The following is a 5,698-nucleotide window of genomic DNA, read 5'->3' as shown; positions in this document are numbered from 1 at the left end:
ACAGGTCCTGGGTGTTCTTTGGAAGGAATGATGCTAAAGCTGAAACTCCAGTACTTTGGCCACCTCATGCAAAGAGTTGACTCATTGGAAGAGACTCTGATGCTGGGAAGAATTGGGGGCAGGAGGAGAAAGGGACGACAGAGGATGAGATGGCTGGATGGCATCACCGACTCGATGCACGTGAGTTTGAGTGAACTCCGGGAGTTGGTGATGGACAGGGAGGCCTGGTGTGCTGCAATTCATGGGGTTGCAAAGATTTGGACACGACTGAGTGACTGAACTGAACTGATGAAAGAAATCAAAGAAGACATAAACAGATGGAGAGACATTCTATGTTCCTGGATAGGAAGAATCAATATTTTGAAAATGACTATACTACCAAATGCAATCTACAGATGCAATGTGATCCCTATCAAGTTAACAATGGCATTTTCACAGAACTAGAACAAAAAAAGTCACAATTCACTGGAAACACAAAAGACCCAAAATAGCTAAAGCAGTCATGAGAAAGAAGAATGTAGCTAGAGGAATCAACCTTCCTGATTTCAGGTTATACTACAAAGCTACAGTCATCAAGACAGTACGGCACTGGCACAAAAACAGAAATATAGACCAATGGAACATGATAGAAAGCCCAGAAATAACCCATGCACCTATGAGTAGCTTATTTTTGACAAAGAAAGTTAGAATATACAATAGGGCAAGACAGCCTCTTCAATAAATGGTGCTGGGAAAACTGGAAAGCTACATGTAAAATAATGAAGTAAAAGCACTTCCTAACACCATACACAAAGATAAATTCAAAATGGATTAAAGACCTAAATGTAAGACCAGAAACTATAAAAAAAACTCTAGAGGAAAACTTAGGCAGAAAACTTGATGACATAAATCAAAGCAAGATCCTCTATGACCCACCTCCTAGACTAATGGAAATAAAAACAGAAGTAAACAAGTGGGGCCTGTTTAAACTTAAATGCTTTTGCACAGCAAAGGAAAGTATGCTGCTGTTGCTGCTAAGTCGATTCAGTCATGTCCAACTCTGTGCAACCCCATAGATGGCAGCCCACCAGGCTCCTCTGTCCTTGGGAATCTCCAGGCAAGAATACTGGAGTGGGTTGCCATTTCATTCTCCAAAAGGAAAGTATAAGCAAGGTGAAAAGACAAACCTCAGAATGGGAGAAAATAATAGCAAATTAAACAACTGACAAAGGATTAATTTCCAAAATATACAAGCAGCTCATACAACTCAATGCCAGAAAAACAAACAACCCAAAGAGTGGTAAAAAGACCTAAACAGACATTTCTCCAAAGAAGACATACAGATGGCTAACAAACACATGAAAAGATGCTCACCATCACTCATTATTAGAGAAATGCAAATCAAAGCCACAATGAGATATCACCTCACACCAGTCAGAATAGCCATCATCAAAAAGTCTACAAGCAATAAATGCTGGACAGGGTGTGTAGAAAAAGGAACGCTCTTGCACTGTTGGTGGGAATGTAAATTGATACAGCCATTATGGAAGACAGTATGGAGATTCCTTAAAAAAACTAGGAATAAAACCACCATATGACCCAGCAATCCCACTCCTAGGCATATACCCTGAGGAAACCAAAATTGAAAGAGACATACGTATCCCATTGTTCATCGCAGTACTATTTATAATAGCTAAAACATGGAAGCAACCTAGATGTCCATTTACAGGTGAATGGATAAAGAAGTTGTGGTACATATACACAATGGAATATTCAGTTCAGTTCAGTTCAGTCTCTCAGTTGTGTCCGACTCTGTGACCCCATGAATCGCAGCACGCCAGGCCTCCCTGTCCATCACCAACTCCTGCAGTTCACCCAAACTCATGTCCATTGAGTCGGTGATGCCATCCAGCCATCTCATCCTCCATCAACCCCTTCTCCTCCTGTCCCCAGTCCCTCCCAGCATCAGGGTCTTTTCCAATGGGTCAACTCTTCACATGAGGTGGCCAAAGTATTGGAGTTTCAGCTTCAGCATCAGTCCTTCCAATGAACACCCAGGACTGATCTCCTTTAGGATGGACTGGTTGGATCTCCTTGTAGTCCAACAGAGTCTCAAGAGTCTTCTCCAACACCATAGTTTAAAAGCATCAATTCTTCGGCGCTCAGCTTTCTTCACAGTCCAACTCTCACATGCATACATGACCACTGGAAAAAACCATAGCCTTGACTAGATGGACCTTTGTTGGCAAAGTAATATTTCTGGAATCTTACTCATCCATAAAAAGGAATGCATTTGAGTCAGTTCTGATGAGGTTGATGAACCTAGAACCTATTATACAGAGTGAAGTGAGTCAGAAAGAGAAAGAGAAATATATTCTAACACACATATATGGAATCTAGAAGAATGGTACTGAAGAATTTATTTACAGGACGGCAATGGAGAAACAGATATAGAGAATAGACTTATGGACATGTGGAGAGGGGAGGAGAGGGTATGGAAAGAGTAACATGGAAATTTACATTACCATATACAAAATAGATAGCCAATGGAAATTTGCTGTATGGCTCAGGCAAAACAGGGGCTCTGTATCAACCTAGAGGGGTGGATGGGGAGGGAGATGGGAGGGAGGTTCAAAAGGGAGGGGATATATGCATACCAATGACTAATTCATGTTGAGGTTAGACAGAAAACAATAAAATTCTGTAAAGCAATTATCTTTCAATAAAAAATATATTAAAAAAAAAAGAATGGTGGTTGAGGAAAAAGTATTTTTAATCCATTTTCATCTCTGAGGTTGCATAGGTCTCTCATACCCATATTCCAAATCTGGTCACTCCCAAAGAGAAAGCTAATTAACAGAATATGCAAATTAAAGAGCAGTTATAACACTAATTAACATTTTCATATGAACAACTATTCCAGGACTATACAAGTGTAAATCAAGACTTCCGTGCCTCTGCAGCTATGGAAACTCTCACTGGAAACTTGCAATTATTTTGCCATCTAAATGGAACTGAGACTCTCAGAAATTATGGCTTCTGAAAGCCTCTTTGTTGAGCACAGTGTCCTAACAGGTCCACGCCATACTCCCCAATACAACAGATGAATGAAGAATCTGAGCTTCATGGCATTCTTTGGTTGGCAAGTACTGGCTGGGGTGGTTGAAACCATAGCCTCCAGGGGCAGGGGGACAAGCCTGCAGGGCAGAGGTGTTGGTCCCAGAGCAACAGTTTCCTCCCCTCCCCCTCTGCCCTTTTCACTCCCGCAAAACTAAATCTATACCTTTTCAAAATGGGGACACTGAATTTTGCAGTGCTTTGCTGCTTGGGAGTCACAACTTGTTCACCAGCTCCCCAGAGGGCAAAGCAACTTTCAGGGAAGAGAGTTGTGTCAGAGGAGGAATTGCCATGTGCCCTCTCCTCCCAATGAGGAGTTTCTCTGCAGCAAGTAATGCATCTTCCAAAATATGCATTGTTCAGCATTAGCTGAAGACATGCACCTCAACTTCCCGGCATGACAATGGCTTCTGTTCCTTTGTCATGGAACAGACCCTGGAGAATCAGGAATAGTGCAAAAAAACTTGCCATTTTCTGCAGGTTTTGTACAGGCACAAACATACTTGCTTCCTAAACATTTTCTCCATCCACACTTTGCAATTTTCTCTAAAATTTTTTCCTCTCATCTAAGTGGGACAAAACTCTGGATGTTTAAAATTAAGAAATCATGCAAATGCATGGAATTTGAAGTTCTCTTCTGTTCCTTCTCTGATCTGACAGTCATACTTCAATTATTTGTACTAGTAAAGAATACTGAGCTATCAATCGCAACATTATTGGTGAGCAATAAATAACCTAAGATAAACAATCAGAATTACTTTTGTTGTTGCCAAAGATTATTAGCTTAGCTTCGCCGACATAGGTCCACCTAGTCAAAGCGATGGTTTTTCCAGTAATCATGTATGGATGTGAGAGTTGGACCATAAAGAAAGCTGAGCGCCAAAAAATTGATGCTTTTGAACTGTGGTGTTGGAGAAGACTCTTCAGAGTCCTTTGGACTGCAAGGAGATCAAATCAGTCCATCCTAAAGGAGATCAGTTCTGAATATTCATTGGAAGGACTGATGCTGAAGCTGAAGCTCCAATACTTTGGCCACCTGATGCAAAGAGCTGAGTCATTGGAAAAGACCCTGATGCTGGGAAAGATTTAATGTAGAAGGAGAAGGGGACAACAGAGAATGAGATGGTTGGATGGCATCATTGAGTCTATGGACATGAGTTTGAGCAAGCTTCAGGAGTTGGTGATGAATAGGGAAGCCTGGTGTGCTGCAGTCCATGGGGTTGCAAAGAGTCAGACAGGACTGAGCGACTGAACTGTACTGAGAGTCCTTATGGGAAATAACTTCTGACTCAGATGGTTCAAAACTTCCTTTAATGAAGGAACTACTTATAAAGCTAAGTGTTGTTAAGAGAACCATGGAGGGAAGTTGGGCAACTCAGAGACCAGTAACACTGGTAAATCATTTCTATCTCTAGGGCTGGAGGGGCAGGTGAGCCCAGGTTGGACTGGAGCCCCGGAGGAGCCTTTCCTGATGTTCTTCCCTTGGCAGAGCCAGAAACAGCCAAAACATGGAGGGGGAGTGAATGCCCTCTTTTTATTCCATGTGTGAGGCAGGCAGGGAGACCTCATGCTCAGGCTCACACTTGAGAGTGAGGGTCTCTTTAAACTTCATGCTGGACTTCACCTGCCTTACCAAAGTCCCAAGTCCAGGCTCTCCCACTGGCCAAAGGGAGGCTGGGGCATGTGATCCAGGGGACTCAGCTTCCTCAGGCCCAGGACAAGGCCCACAGAGGAAAAGAATGGATCATCAGGGCAGAGGAAAGCTGCAGAGGATCACAATCACCATATTTTCATAGGTCAGGGCACCAATTTTTTAAGTCTTAGGACTCTTACAAGACTCCTCTGTTCATAATAATTTTCAAGGGTAGATTTTTGATAAAGGAAGAAAATTAAGCTCATATCACACAAAAGCAAGATTGATATTCTTGTGAAAGCTCTCAATTTATAGCATTTTACCAAATTAGATAATTGGAACTAGTTTTATGGGAAAAAGGTCTCTCTCCCTCTCTAGAAAAGGAGAAGGGCAACCTCTTGCATCTCTACCCGACTCCTCTTGTCCATTATGAAGACATATTTTTAAGGCCTGAGATTTCTTTAGTCAGCATTATAAGCAAAAAAAAGCAGGCCAGCAGGACTCAATTTTATTGACAGAAAAGGACAAAGGAATGTAAGATATTTTACTAACACAGGTGAAATAAGGAGCATATAGCTTTATTCTTCCACACACTTGATACTTTTTTTTTTAAACAACTTTTCAACATTTCACTGGAGTCACTAAATGGGTGATGATGAGAAGAGGGCTCCCCCAGCAGGCTGAGGAAAAACCTCTGGGGTCAGCTAAGTGCCCTCTCACACCCTCCCAGCTGTTCAGGGAACCCATTCCCAAGAAGGAGCTGACACGGCCCCAAGAGCCTGCTGTATGTATTATCGATTCTACATATTCCAGTGATAACAATTTTGAAATACAGTTCACTTCAGTTCAGTTCAGTCGCTCAGTCGTGTCTGACTCTTTGCGAACCCATGAATCGCAGCACGCCAGGCCTCCCTGACCATCACCAATTCCCGGAGTTCACTCAGACTCACAGCCATCGAGTCAGTGATG

Source organism: Bison bison, unplaced genomic scaffold, assembly GCF_000754665.1.
Source record: "Bison bison bison isolate TAMUID 2011002044 unplaced genomic scaffold, Bison_UMD1.0 scf7180017864364, whole genome shotgun sequence".
NCBI classification, from domain to species: Eukaryota; Metazoa; Chordata; class Mammalia; order Artiodactyla; family Bovidae; genus Bison; species Bison bison.
The sequence above is the reverse complement of the archived record's forward strand: the minus strand, read 5'-3'. Positions refer to the sequence as shown.